Source organism: Epinephelus moara, chromosome 7, assembly GCF_006386435.1.
Source record: "Epinephelus moara isolate mb chromosome 7, YSFRI_EMoa_1.0, whole genome shotgun sequence".
In the NCBI taxonomy this organism is placed as follows: Eukaryota; Metazoa; Chordata; class Actinopteri; order Perciformes; family Serranidae; genus Epinephelus; species Epinephelus moara.
The window spans coordinates 34,985,843-35,002,043 of record NC_065512.1 but is presented as its reverse complement, the minus strand read 5'-3'; positions in this window follow the sequence as shown (position 1 = coordinate 35,002,043).

Sequence of the window (16,201 nt, the reverse complement as noted above, 5' to 3'; positions counted from 1 at the left end):
TCTCTCTCTCTCCCCCTCTCCCTCTCCCTCTCCCTCTCTCTCTCTCTCTCTCTCTCTCACCCACCTTTTTTTCCACAACAGTTGCATACAACAACAAAAACAATGACTCGTACCATTTCCAGGAAAGGAGGATTTCATCATGAAAAAGGCTACAGTTTACTAAGCCAACAATAAATACAATGTTTATTTTTGTTGCTGTCACTATTCACACAGCAGTTTAAGAAAGATGATCTATGAAAAACAAATATTTTTACTCTGCCTGCTTTATTGCCTCATAGTGCTTCAAATGGCCTTTCCACACTTGAATGAAAACAACCAATCAGAGCCGAGGAGTCTCTAACACAGCTGTCAGTCACTGCTCGTGAACTTCGGTCAAACTGTCAAACCAGGCAGCACTGATCAACTGTGAATCAATTTTGTTGTTGCTGCATTGCCTATTTCTCACCTCAAATATTTTCATGAACATATTTTAGTGTACTGTCGAGCTGTAAAATGAGAAAGTTGGCCTGACCGCCATGTTGGAAACAGTTAGACAGCAATTGAGGAGAGAAATTGGCAATGCAGTGACAGAATCTCGATTAATATCTGATCAATGCTGCCTAGTTTGACAGTATGATCGTAGTTTATGAGCAGAGATTGACATGATTGACGGCTGCTTTCGACACTCCTCAGCTCCGATTGGTTGTTTTCTGTGAGCCACGGTGGATGCTAACAAATGAAGCACGAGTGAGAGAAGGAACCTGACAAAAAGTTATTTGTATAAAAGTTACCAACTGTGGCTTTGATAAGTAATTGTGAACATTTTGATTCAAGTAAAAATGTGGTTATCATTGCTTTAATTTGGGATGAACATTATTTTGCTGGCCCCCATTGCCCCCCCCTTAGCAGCTGGGCCCCAGAAAGTTCCCGCCCCCCTTTATGCCCCCCCCTGCAACAAATAGTGCTAATCAATCAAGATTTATAATTGTACCTATAAGATCAAATGTTAGTTTTGTGTGACAGTGTATTGCTTGCAAAACAGAGGCCTTCACAGATTGAACATGTTGACTACATTTACAGTATAACACCCAGCATATAAAAACTGATGTCACATCGTGTTTTAACCTTTATGCAGAGTGAGGAAGTTGGCAGAGCAGACACATTTTTTCAGCAGCGCCTTGCACCACCTACCACTCCGTGGGTATCAGTTTTGCTGTTAGCTTGAGTTTGCTCGAGTGTACGTTCCAGCAGCTGCTGGAGAGAAAGAAGCAGAGACGATTCAAACCTGCAATCTCAGTCTACTTTTGTAATCTTTAGGGGCAGAGTGTGTACAATTGGTCACCTCTGCTCTGGAAAAAATACTATATAGATTATTGCCATGAATCAGTCATACTGCAAACTCTCATAGCAGGTCACAGATTGTACTGTATACGGGGTTGGGCTCTCTGCTACTGATTATCCCCTGATTTCTTTTGTCGAGTTAAATTAGTTACCAAAGCTCCCGTTTTTGGCCTTTGACCTCTAGTGCTGACCTGACAGACGTGACTTTTTGAAGTGGAGTTGAAGGTGTGGTTGTGAGGAATGTTTTAAAATATTTTATTGTTCAAAAAGTGTGTGTGCAAATGTTCTCAATGCATAATTACATATAAGAGTCTTCAAATATCATGGGGGTGTGCTTATTTGTGCAGCTGAGGTGCAGTGACAGGTGACTGCAAAAGCACATGTGTTTTCTTTTCTGTCACTGCAGTGATTAAATCCTGTGTTTGAAAACACAAGACTGATGACAAAAGAAGACAACTGGTTAAGCCAGTACCTCCTACTGTTTGTTCAGAGTCTTAAGCGTGACCATATCTTGATAAGAAAGCTGGTTTTAATTCACCCGCCCCAGCTTTTTCACACGTCCTCCTCTGAATGACAACTCGGGTGATTTCCCAATGTTTGTTACCTGAGAGACACAATGACTGATTTTCTCCAGCACTTTTAAGACTGATATGTACAACAATAGTTAGAATTGAATATCAAGATAAAATTAAACACACGTATTCAAATATTCCAAAAACAACAGGTGTTATATTGTTATTTGCCACAGTTGTGCACTTGAAATTTGTACTCACATTAAAAAAGAGACTTTACTCCCAAAGTCTTGACTTGAGACGTGACTCCCTAAGATTCGACACTTGACTTAAGATGTTACTCCCTAAAAGCCTTGACCTTAGACTCTATTCCCTAAAGACTCAGGTACTCAAGTCCTAACTCAAAAGCAGTAACATTAGATTCTCAAGTAACAAGCGGGCCCTGCTGAGCCACATATCTTGAATATTCACCCATGAGACATTGGTTATGCAAATTAATCACTGTTCACAATTTAAAGGAAAATGTTACTTTTTTTTTTTTTTTTTACATTATTTTGATTGTCTATATTGTAATTTTATTATGTTAATTATTCTGTGCAGGGATGTAGAGGGAGAGGGATCCCTCCTCATATGCTCCTCCTGATATTAAGGTTTGAAGTATGTGGAACCCAAAAGCAGGCTCAAAAGGCAGATTAAGAGTTCAGTGAGTTTATTAGCTGAATGGTGACAGAAGAGTCAGTGGAGACTGCAGATGGGCAGGTTGAAGCAAAATGGAAGAGGGCAGGCACACTGAGCAGGCAGAGTGGCTTCTTCCTCCAGAGTCCACTCTGAACTGGTCGTAGGAGAGTGCAGACACGAGGAGTAGACAGTGGCAGAATCTGATCACTAGGAAGAATCACGTAGAAAAACCTCACTGATAACACAGGACAATACTCAAACTATAAATAGTTTAGAGCAGCTGACTATAACTACCACTGGAGTGGATGGAATAATCTGGTAAAGAGTAGAGGTGAAGGCTGAGTTTCTGTACAGAGGCTGATGAAGAGGAGATGTGTTGAAGGTGTGAAGTTCAGCCAGGTGCTTGACTGCAGTAGCCACACCCTCCAGAGATACACACATACACACAGAGACAGGAAGCAGAGGGGGAGCTGGGAAACACAAGGAAAATGGAAAACCACAAAGTTAAAGGCCAGAGCTGTGACATCTGAGGTGGTTCATTCATTTTTCCAGAGGGTGTCATACACTGTACAGATCGTAAAGCCTGTTGAGGCAAATTTGTGATATTTGGCTATTTAAATAACTTTGTCTCGACTTTAATAGTCAACAATCATAGTTTTGTCGAGTAGTGAACTACATGTGATTAAACTAGTAGTAGTTCAACTACATTTTGCTGTAGCTTGCAGGAAGTTACATTCATATTTGCACAGTGATTCAAGTAGTTAGATGACTTCTTTACCATTTTTGTGTAGCTAACTACTGAAAATACAACAATTTTTGGCCATAATTGGAAATGAATGAATTTTCATTTTATCATTGCCTGTCTACCATAATCAAACCCCCTTTTCTCTCATCCTTACTGCTATGAAGACATGCGCGGGCAATGCATATGTTAGAACCTTTCTTTCTAAGTAGCTTTAAGCATCACAGAGCCAAATACAAGATACACCTTCAAAACTGAGTGAATAAGTGACAAGTCTGTCATCACTTTTCTGAGCAGTTACGTTCCCTGATATCAACAAACTGCTGCTTAACTATGAGGAAAATGTTCCCAACGAACAGACTCGTCAAACAACCTGCAGAGAACAAAAGAATACCAAGGAAACACAGTGGGTGTTCTACTGATGTGTGTGTGTGTGTGTGTGTGTTAGACCACATCTTAGCTGTAGATACGGGATACTCTTGCAATGTACCCAACACCATTATAAACAAAATATAATATAACATGTAATTACTATTTCAGCTAGTTGCAGTAATCATATAGTGTACCGAGGTGTGTGTACTCATGGTACAGATTATGCACACTGTACCCTCACAAAACAATAAATCTTTTGTGATCAGAGTGCTGGCACTGCCCCTGATGGACCAGGTGTGGCTTCACATAAAAAGGAGCAGACGGTCACAAATGCGTCTGTAGATCTGTAGTCCAGCACACAGTAAGTTCACATCGAAAACTCAGCCGATGATCTATCTCTCTCTCTCTCTCTCTCTCTCTCTCTCTCTCTCTCTCTCTCTCTATACATATATATATATATATATATATATATATGCATAATTTTTTAATTGTAAACTTTACACCTCAACATGCCTTGTCTATATGTTTTGTAAAGTTAATTGCCAACTCTGTCTTTTTAAATTTTATTTCTTGTTTATTGGCCTACAGGTGATCAGTAGGAAATGTCTGGACGACGTAAGTATAAATGACACTCGCTGCTTTTTCCTCCAAATGTATTGAATGTGTATCATGTAAGTAATAATCACATTCGCTAAATATTGATTTATGACTAATTACAGGAGGACACTGCCATGGTGGTGGCCATGGACACAGACATGAACATGGACATGGACATGGTTGCCATGGTGGTGGACATGGACAAGTGCATGGACATGGTTGCCAAGGTGGTGGACATGGACAGGGGCCTAAATGCAGGCGCAGGCGCAAGCGCAAGCAAGGCCACAAGCATAGAAACTGTCACAAGAAGGGGAAGGACTGTCATGGGGTAAGATTTATCAGTGCAGTGTTCAGTTTGCTCACAACACAAAGTAGATCTTGTTCATAATTCACAGAAATGTAAAAGGTTTATGCAGGATGATCACAGAAATACACTTATCATGACTGAGCAGATGTTTTTTGTTTTTATTTATCTATTATTTATTTATTAATTAATTTATTTATTTATTTTTATTTTTATTTTTATTTTTATTATTTTCAAATTTTATTTACCCAGGGGTAGGATAGTGAGTACAGTGCACTTGTGCAGAAACACCATCCTCTTCTTTTACACAGTTACACACATTCAGTTATTATATTGGTGTAATATTTGATGCTGATTTCTGTTTTGATGATCAGGTCAAAAAAGTTCATCAGTCTGTTTCTTCCAGCTCAAGATAATCTTTACAATTAGGTCATTTTCATGAATTCCTGATCTACAAAAACTTGTTCATGCTTTTATCTATTCTCGACTTGATTATTGCAGTGTACTTTATTCAGGTTTCAGCCACTCCCTCCACCAGCTCCAGCTGGTGCAATTTGCTGCTGCTGGACTCATTACTGGGACAAAGAGGCGTGATCACACCCCTGTGCTCGCCCCCCTACACTGGCTCCCTGTTAGATTTAGAATTGATTTTAAAATGTTATTGCTTACCCTTAAGGACTTAAACTGCCTTGCTCCTAAATACATCTCTGATTTACTGACCTGGTATGTGCCTCCTTACCTTTGATATCTGCGGGTGAAGCCTTGCTGGTTACTCCCAGGTCACAGTTTGTGCCAAAGTGTTTGTGAGCTAGTGCGAAGGTGCTGGTATCTTGTGAAACTAGACAACCTAGGACATTCATTGGAAGGGAGCTAAGTAATGCTCCTAAGTTAGGCTAAATCTTGTCTTAGGAAAAACTGGCATGGCGATTTTCATTGAACTCTCACCTCAAGATATCTAAATTAAAAAATGGCTTCTATGATTATCCACGAGTCTCCTCTAAACTTGAGCAGGCTTGTTCCCATTAAATGCTTTATTCCTTACAATCAATGAAAACCAAATTAAAACTGTAGATTTGTCTTTAAAGAAAAAGGTCAAGCAGTCTGTTTGTAGAACAATGAACCGCCTAACCCATGTACAGATATGTAACACATTATACAGGATTGTTGTGGAACTCAAAATATTAACTGTATCAGTATCAGTCTGTGCACATCGCATAATTAGTAACATTAACTTTAAAATAAGAAACCATAGCATATCAATATGTGATTCCTTAACTCTCATACTGACATAGTGTCAGCTTATATTCTACATTAGTAAAATTGAATCCCCTAAATTTATAGGGTGCCACTGCTTGTTGAAGGCTAGCTGGAGAGGGACGGCCTGGTGCTACTCTTTCCCTTCCCTGCCCCGAGTTATCCTGTCAGCCCAGAGAGTGAACCTGTGCCCCTCGGGACATTATTGCTCTCTTCTCTGCTATAAAACTGAAAACTGATTTACAAGAGGCAAACTCATTTTAACTCTTATGTCAAGATGACAGAATGATAGTTGTTACCAATGATTGACCTGTTTTGTTTGTTTGTTTTCTTGTATGTTCGTCGTGGCTGTAGTCCTCCAGCAGCTCCTGCAGCAGCAGCAGCAGCAGTGATTCCGACTAGATGAAGAATCGTGGATGGAAAGAGTATCAAGACAAGTTAGCACTCATAAACCTTAGACAAGAATCACATATGACGTTAAAACGTTCTTTGTAACTCAAAGGCATGTGTATTCTTGTCCCTACATATGTAAACTGCATATCTCTGTGTCAGACACTAAGGTAATAAAGTTCCTAGTGAGAACAGAGATGTTCTCTCTTCTGACTGGTGGCACTTTTTTCTCTCTCTCTCTCTCTCTCTCTCTCTCTCTCTCTCTGTCTCTCTTAAGGCATGTCATTGTATTTACTGTATTCAGGTCAACCTGTTGATTCGGTGGGCTGTATTGGCTTTTAATGATTTCAGTTTAAGGCCATGCATGTGGACTCTGTGTTGTGATTATGGCATTTTTCAAGTAAGTTAATTTTATATCCAGCTCAATATCGCAAGTTTGCCACACAATCCATGTAGCTTCTGTCAACTTCTGTACCCCTTCAGATTATTCTGATTAAGTTTTAGGTCATAGAAAAATGAAATGATTTTCAGCAGGGATCTGTGAGGGACAGTGCTGGAGATGGGTATGATAGTGATATGCATTGCTGTCTGCAGCAGAGGTTGTCAGAGACACACATCTTAAAGCTTATGATACACTCAAAGAAATTATTTGGTCTTTTGTTAGGTCCAAGTCAATTGCATATAAAATCTGAGTCAAGGAATTCGAACATAAACCAAATAAAAGGTACCATTTATGTAACTACTAGTTTTTCTTATTTGTTTGAACACATTTGTCCATTCAGAAGTTGGATTTTTCAAAAAGGCCTGAATTGAAAGTCTCTGGCCAAAATGACACATTTTGTCTGTCAAACACTAACAAAACATTAACACATGCAGCAAAAGCAAATATTTCCATAATTTAACACAACTTGTGGTCAAAGTAATCTAGTCTTTCAATCATTCAGTACACAACTGACAACAAAATACAACATAGTTATCAATATGAGCAGGTTCAACCTTGCAATAATTTGTTTGATATGCCTCCATTTGTTGATTCTTTGTATGGTTGTGCCAAAAAAGGCAAGCAGGCAGCATTGACTGTGTTCTTTTCTCCAAAGATGATTTTACAAGAGATACTAAACCCTGCATCTGCACTTTTTACACTTTTTGAGATGCCCTGTTGAAATACTGTAAAAATATCAAAGAAAGATTCCTTCATTCATTTTAATCCTGTGTGCAGGTTTGTCTATGCCCATTAACTATCACTGACATATAAAAGACCTACAGTAAGCACCTAGAGTATGACCTGTGTTGCACTACAATAAGCAGTCGTTATGGTACGGCTTTTATGCTGCATTCTTTGTCACCCAAAAACAGAGATACTCAAAAACATTGTACACAGTCAGATTTTTGTATATTATTCTTTTTGGCTTTGCTGCTACAGTTGTATAGGTTTTGACCTAGTCTTGTTTTCATACTTCTCAAACTCAGGAATGCTGAATACAGTTTTTCTTGATTGCTGAGACACACTTAATGAAACTGGGATCCATTTGTGCAGAACAGCACAGCAGAGGTGTTCTCTCACAAAGGTGTGAAGATGTTTTTATGGGTTTTGCACATTTTTCACACCCTTTTCAAAAACAGTCAACACAGATCTCATAGAAAGATCTAAAACTCTATTGGATTAACTGTTTTAAACAGAATAGAAGGAAAACATCTGTTGACATCTGATAGAAATTACTTGCATAATTATGAATCCCTAATGCACCTGGGTGGAACTCCTTTGTACAACTTTCTTTTTCCAGTTTTTCAACCAGGCATCTCAAAAAATGTATAATAAAAGTGTAGAGTGCAGCAGGGTTTGGTATCTCTTGTAAAATAATCTTTGGAGAGAAGAATACGGTCCATGCTGTGGTATGCCTGCTTCCCTTTTTTGGCACAGATACTATACATACTATACAAAGTATCAACAAATGCAGGCATATAGCACAAATTACTGCAAACCTTCCATGATTTTGTTTGTCAGGTAAAGAATACTGCTAATTAGTTGCAGTTTTTCTCTGTCACTTTAATACAGTTCTTGAATGATCCTGAACATTTGCAAAATAGTTAGTGCATTTCATCAAAGTCCTTGTGTTTATAAATGAGATAGTCAAGGTGCTTAGCATGTTTTCAATAGAACAGTATAGTCTGTATTTTCTGATGTAAACTATGGTTAAGGTTTTGATGACAATGACTGAAAATGCACTTTTTCCTGTATGACATATATCAATTTCAGCAGTTCAAAGTTACACATTATTGTACAGCATGTGCGAGACTGATTGCAAGAGACTGGACAGGATTCACATCTACGCTCTTACTGTGCGTAGTGAAATACGTTGACAGATCATGTCATCACGATACATAGAAAAAAAAAAAGACTGTTTTACAGCACTGCATACCACAAAGGAAAAGAATACCTCACATAATTATGATAATTAGAAATCTAAACATAGGAAACACCCCTGAGGCAGAGCTGTACGTGCAGCGCTGTATGGGGAACTTTACTGCATTCTTTCTACACCTGACATTCCTGTCTGCCGGGCCACAGATTCTCACCCACATTACAACGGACAGCTTTACTTACAATGCAGCAAATCTTTTTAAATGTCTTATCCATGAAATACAGTATTTCTCAATTGCTTTGGCTCATTTTTTTTAAACAGTCTTAATATTCTCTAAACTGTAAGTGCTGCTGTCACAACTGTTTTATAAGACATCACAACTCTATTGCATGTCTGTAAAAGGTAGTAACTTACCCAAAACATTTTATTTATATTTCAAAACCAGTTACTATGTCAGCAAATTGGCCAATGCCATCAAAATTAAAATTCTTGTTATTGTGTGAGCTGCACTGGTCAAAATGTTTAGATGTTTTTTCACCATGAAGTGTTTCTTGTATGCAAATCTCTGTTTTGTCCTGTTGACACTGACTGCCTGCTGTACAATACAAGAATGTCAGGTTTGTCCATCTGAAAGCAAATATGTATTGTACTGAGCTTTTTAGACTCTGATTTCAACAGAGGTGAGCATTTACTAGGAGAAGTCAGTACTGCACAATACCGTAGTACACAGAAAAGGATTTGTGCATTTGTATGTATACAGTAAATCTATTTGTGTAGCAATGTGTTACAGGTACTATAGACAAAAAACATCACCCTTGATCTTTCATCATAAACAGTGAACAGAAATTTAACCACAAAATCCATCCAACCATCCATCCATGCTTATCCTAGGCCGAGTTGCCTGGGAAAGCAGTCTGAGGTAAGTGCACCAGACATGCCTCTCCTCAGTGACACTTTCCAGCTCCTCCTGGGGACTCCGAGGCATCCCCAGGCCAGATGAGATATATAATCCCTCCAGCGTGTTCTGGTTTTACCCCGGGGCCTCCTAAAACTTGGCCGTGCACAGAAAACCTCTAATGGGAGTCACCAAGGAGGCATCCTGATCCAAACCATCTCAACTGGCCTCTTTCAATGCGAAGGAGCAGTAGTTCCTCCTTATCCTGCTTCTAAGGCTGAGTCCAGCCACCCAATGGAGAAAACTCATTTCGAACGCTTGTATCTGCCATCCCTTTTTTCGGTCACTACCCAGAGCTCATGACCGTAGGTGAGGGTTGGGATGCAGATGTACCAGTAAATCGAAAGCTTTGCCTTCTAGCTCAGATATCTTCACCATGAAGGTGACTTCACTGCAGGGGCCCCACCGAACCGCCGATCCATGTCATGCTCCATTCTACCCTCACTTATGACCAAGACCCTGAGATACTTGAACTCCTCCACTTGGGGCAGTAACTCACTCCCAACCCGGAGGGGGCAATCCACCATTTTCTGGCAGAGAACCATAGCCTCAGACTTGGAGGTGCTGACTCTCATTCTGACCGCTTCGCACTCAGCAGCAGACTGCCCCAGTGCATGCTGGAGGTTACGGTGTGATAAAGCCACCAGAACCACATCATCTGCAAAAAGCATAGATGCAATGCTGAAGTCACCAAACTGGACCCTTTCCTCCCTCCGGCTGCACCTTGAGATCCTGTCCATAATTATCACAAACAGGATCGGTGGCAAGGGACAACCCTGACAGAGGCCAACACCCACTGAGAACATGTTTGACTTTACGCCGAGTATGTGGACACGGCTCCACATGACTCATAGCAACAACTCAGGTACCAAATAATCCCAAAGTACCCCCCAGAAGACTCCAAGAGGGACACAGTCAGAAGCTTTCTCAGTGTACACTTAACACGTAGAGTGGATGGACAAACTCCCACAGCCCCTCAAACAGTGCTGCAAGAATAAAGAGCTGGTCCACTGTTTCACTGCCAGGACGGAATCTGCATTGGTCCTATTAAATCTTTTTTTTTTTTTTTAAAGATATTTTTTTGGGCATTTTTTGCCCTTAATGGCCAGGAAAGTTAAGTGTGAAAGGGGAGAGAGAGAGAGAGAGAGGGGATGACATGCAGCAAAGGGCCACAGGCTGGACTCGAACCCGGGCTGCTGCGGCAACAGCCTTGTACATGGGGCGCCTGCTCTACCACTAAGCCACCGATGCCTTGGTCCTGTTAAATCTAAGGCCTACAATCAGTCATAGCCTCTTGTTCAGCACCTTGGTGTAAACTTTCTCCTGGAGGCTGAGCAAAACCCATGCCAAAGCAAATGAAAAAAAAAGAAAAAAAAAGAAATGTATAGAAAAATTCTTGACATATTTTGACAACTGGTTCAACCATTTTGTGTGGAATGACTTATGCAATAAACAAATGCCTGCATGTTTTGGGGAGTAAGATTTTCAAAAGAGGACCAGTATCATACATTTTGAGCAACAGCAGACAGTTGTACATAAACATTTGCATGAACATGCCAATTTCCAATTAGTTCCTCTTATGATGTGCACAAGTGACTAGATGATCTAAAGGTTGAGCAAGTACTTTTAAAAATTTCACCTCTGATTTGAGAAATGTACCAAAGCCCCTGAGAAAAATGTAATTAAAGCTCATAACAACAACAGCAACAAAAAAATTAACTATACTGTTCATTTTCATTGTTATTTATCTGGTGTCAAAAACATATATTGTTATGTTATATTTAGTGACAGAACCTCAAGTGAATATTTACACACTCAATGGACACACACACACACACACACACACACACACACGCACACACACACACACACACACACACACACACACGCACAAATAGTTGGTGGAAGTTTAGGCCCCTGATGATGGCCATGTGTGGGTGTGGCTTCAAATAAAGGCAGAGCCAGCTGACTGCTGTGTCTGTGGATCTGCACTCCAGCACACGGTAAGTTTACTACAAACTATCTGAGCATAAGTACCATAGAATACTTGTGTGTATGCTTACATGCACTTCATTTGTTAAATGCATATTTTTGTGATTATGTCTGCCATCATTAAGACATACCCTAGTGACGGGTAGCTTTGTTAGTATACAGTCATATGAGGCATGGATGATATATATTTACTACAAACTGCATGATGACATTTTATAAAGCACACAGTCTTATCCACAGTAGACTGCAGTTGATTTGTTTACTAAATAATTTAGCATTTTAGGTTTTACAACTGTTTATATCTTTATTTTCAGAAAAAGACATGTATTTCCTGTGTTCTGAGGGGATTTGTGTGTATTGTGGTTTCTTTTTTCAGTTTCAGGGTTTGGATCTGGTGTTTAGAGATGTTTGGCAACAACCAAGGTAAATAACTCTTGTTGTAAATTTTGTTTATTCTCAGTCTTTTTTAACTTTTACTAAGACCCATCATTGTTCTTTATGTTGAACTTTGTTCAACATTGAATTTTCTGAATAGAAAATTGACATCATGTTTATACAAACTGAAGAGAAACGATGAGCTGCACTCATTTTGTTTGACTAGGAATCCAGTATCCCTCAGGCTGTAATCCTCAGCAGACGCCAGGAGGATACTTTCCTCAATATCCATCAGGCACTGTCCCACCCCAACCCTACCCTCCTCAGCCTTGTGGTCCACCTGTGTACTATCCTGCAGCTCCACCTTGTGGAGGGTATGGACCTGGCTGTGATCCTGGGTATGGACATGGACCTGGCTGTGATCCTGGGCATGGACATGGACATGGACATGCTCATGGTCCTGGGCACGGACATGGACATGGTCATGGTCATGGTTATGGTCATGATCATGATCATGGTCATGGTCATAGTCATGGTCATGATCATGGGCATGGGCACGGGCATGGGCACGGGCATGGGCACGGGCACGGGCACGGACACGGTCACGGTCGTGGTCGTGGTCGTGGTCGTGGTCGTGGTCATGGTCATGGTCATGGTCATGGGCACGGACATCACGGACACGGACATGGGCATGGTCATGGCCATAGACACAGGCATGGTCACATGCATGGCCATTGCCACAAGAGAGGAAGGGAGTGTCACGGGGTAAGATCCAGTTCATTTATAGAGCAATATCAAATGCAAATCATGGAGTCTCTATTGTACCTCCCATACTGTATCACAGTCAAATGTCAACAAGTAGCCGATAACATTTGTGCAGTTAGTTAAACAATGAAAAACCGTTTATTCAGAAATGATATTGTAAAAGATTCTTAATTTAGGTATACACCCAGTTGCCAGTTTATTAGGTGCATCAAGCTAAAACTTATGCAGTCTAATACAACACTTGTGCAATAGATCCTTCCTTTCAAGAAGGCTCTGACATGGAACTGTTTTCAAGACATGTCAATTAAACTTTATGAGATGCTCATTATAATAGAAACATCTGTCAGTATAACTCTAATTGGGCTCGCAATTTCATTAGTCCAACAGTTTGCTTCTTCAAAAGATATTTAGTAAGGTCTCGCTATGTCAATAACAGTCCTGGCTCCTTTTGGATTTTTATTTGATTCTTTCTGGCCTTTCCAACAAGTCCTCAGTCTAAAATGGCAAAATACAAGTAATTTGTCAGTCTCTTTCAAAGCAACTCATTTGACTGTTCCAAAAATGGCTTGTTTAAGCATTTCCGAATGCCACCTCTATGGTTAAAGTTTGCTGTAGTCTTGGCCACTGGTGCCCCTAAGGGGGACCAGGGGGGCCATGGCCTCCCTGATACAATTGCTGGTCCCCCCCAGCGGACCCTCCTAACGAAAATTATTGGATTCTTATATTATTTTCTTCAATAGGCTGTGGCGTGCTTATTCTTTAAGCTAGTGCAAAGGTAGTGGTATCTTGTAAAACTAGGGGAAACTAGAAAACATAAGGTATCCATCGGTACCAACCGTATCGGCATAGCTTGTCGTTAAGGGGACTTAATTAGGCCCCAAGGTTAGATCAAATTTTTCGTGAGGGAACAACTGGCATGGCAATTTTTGAAAGGGGTCCCTTTAACTCTCACATTAAGATGTCTGAATGGAAACAGGTTCTATGGGTACCCACAATTCTCCCCTAAACTTGAGTAGGCTTGTTCCAGGTAAATGTTTTGTTCCTTACAATCAATGTACTCCTTCAAATTAAAGCTGTATTGTCTTTTTAAGGTGAAGGACAACCAGCCTATTTAAAGAACAATAAACCCCTAACACATGTATACACAGATGCATAACACATTAAAACAGGATTGTTTATGGAACTCAAAATGTTAACTGTACCAGTATTAGTCTCTATGCATCAGTGGCCACATCTGGCTACCCCTTGTGAAAAATTTCTCGGTTAAACATTTCACTATATTCATTTCTTGCAGTGTGATTGATTATATCATTCAATTATGAATTCTTAACTTAATTAATCACTTGATTGACATGTCATTACGAAATGAAATGACAATGTGTTTTTCTGCTGTAGTCCTCCAGCAGCTCCTGCAGTAGCGACTCGGACTAGATGACAATTTTTGGAAAGCAACAAGACAAGTCACCACCAGGAAACCTTCATTCTGCTACCTTACAGTATATAATAATAGACTGTTAGGCCTATTTGACCACCTGCATTTCAGAGCATGGAGTTTTTTTGTTATGCTTTGTTTTTGGTCTTTGTTTTTCTTTTTCCTTTTTTTATTTGAATGTTGGGCTAACAAATGTAACGAGAGGTTTAGTGAACCCCATTTGAGTCTGGTTTATCTGTCATACATGAATGTATTATGAAGTCTTAAGCCAAAAAATCGTGAAATGAAAAGAACTGAAGACATGTATCGGATCCCCAGCTCCACCCTCTGGCTCTCCTCTGACAAGTTACCAGCAGTGCTGCATTTTTGGAAAGGACTTTTATATGCTTTTAATGTATTAGACTCTGATCATAATTGTTCTCTTGTGATTAATAACATAAAACTGCCCTGTGCCCTGCCTCTTTATTCCCTGTTTCATTTGACCTCATAGTTTCCTATTACACTGTTTGTGTTATCCATCAGTGTGCATTCATATTATCTTTATTTACCCAGGGAGCGGTGAATTATGACCTTTGCTCAACAGTGCTTTTCACTAGAAGTTACACACCCTGCCGCTCCTCAGTACACTCACATCAATCAATCACCTGCGTAAACACTGTGAAGCTTTTATTTATGCTATTTCTGGTCTTTTAATAACACCATTTTATCTTTGACACACAAAGGCTAGTGGGAAGGCATCAAAAATCTTGAGGTGGAACAAAGCACAATAATGTCTTTCATACTCTGTGAGGTCTCCCACATATGAAATAATTTCTCATTTAAAATATTTTACTGCAAAAGTGGTCAAATTAACAGTTATTCCAAGACCCCAGAAAGCAGGGGGCCCTCAGCTCTGCTTATCACTTGATTATTGGGTAGGGCGGACTCTGCAAATGACAGCGACCCTCTTTGTTACAGGTAAAAGTCCTGCATTCAGAATTAGACTTAAATAAAAATACAAAAGTATGAGCATCAAAATGTCAAACGTAAACCCATTTCACAATTTCTGCTCATTATCCTTATGTTTTCATTACTGTATTTCCTCAGTGCAAGAAGAGATTAACATTCTTTGTTTTCACACATGAAGGGGAATCCACTGCCCACTGTCACATTAAATTTGGGGTCAGTCAGAGCCTGCGTAATGAAATTACATGAGTTCAGGTGTATCATCCCCCATTCAGCCTCACTTTATTTTGCATTTGTTTTATTTATGGGCAGAGTCACAATTTCTGTCACTTTAACCATTTTTGCAGTGAAATGTTTTTGTACAAGACTCCATTTCATATCTGGGAGACCTAAGAGAATATACAATACATGCTTTGTTTTACTGTACCTCCAATGGAGGTATTTCTAAAACTAAAGCACTTTTAGAGGTCTTTCCTCTTGACTAATAGATTAGTGTGATAGAATGATAACAACCCAGCAGCTCCTCTCTTTAGTGCATACAACAGTGAGTCAGAGAAGCCTGGTGAGTGAATGTAAACTGGAAGGCGAGTACACTGCACCCATGGATTACTTCAAATTCACACTGGCAACTGCTGCTTCTGCTACCGCGCTGCCTTGTATGGTCCCAAACTTTCAAACACAGGGCACCTCTGGTCCAACCCCAGTCACTGGAGCTTTGTGTTTGTGCACTGTACCGTACAGTGATTAATACATTATTCACCGATGTCATGTTTAAACTCGGACACATTGCATTCTGTCTGATAAGAGTCATTCATATATCTTATCAAGCAATGAAAAAAGCGATTCAAGATCAACATGTATTTGTAAATGTTATGGAACATCTTTGTTTGCTAGACAAAAAGACAAGTTGTAAACCTGATTTTTAAACAGAAAAGCACAACAAAATTTCAAGTTTTATTTGTGTGGGTGAGTGTGTATCCATTTCTTAAACTATGCTCCATATTGACTGTGTGTTAAGAATTATACACACATACACCCACGCCCATTCAGTTCAAAAAGCAAAACTGTTTTGATGGGAGTTCAGGCACTGCCCCCCAGTGATGTGAAGTGGACTGCACATAAAAAGGAGTAGCAGGTGACGGGTGCCTCTGTGGACCTGCTGCAACACACGGTAAGTTCACCTCTAAAACTCTCCTGAGGATCTG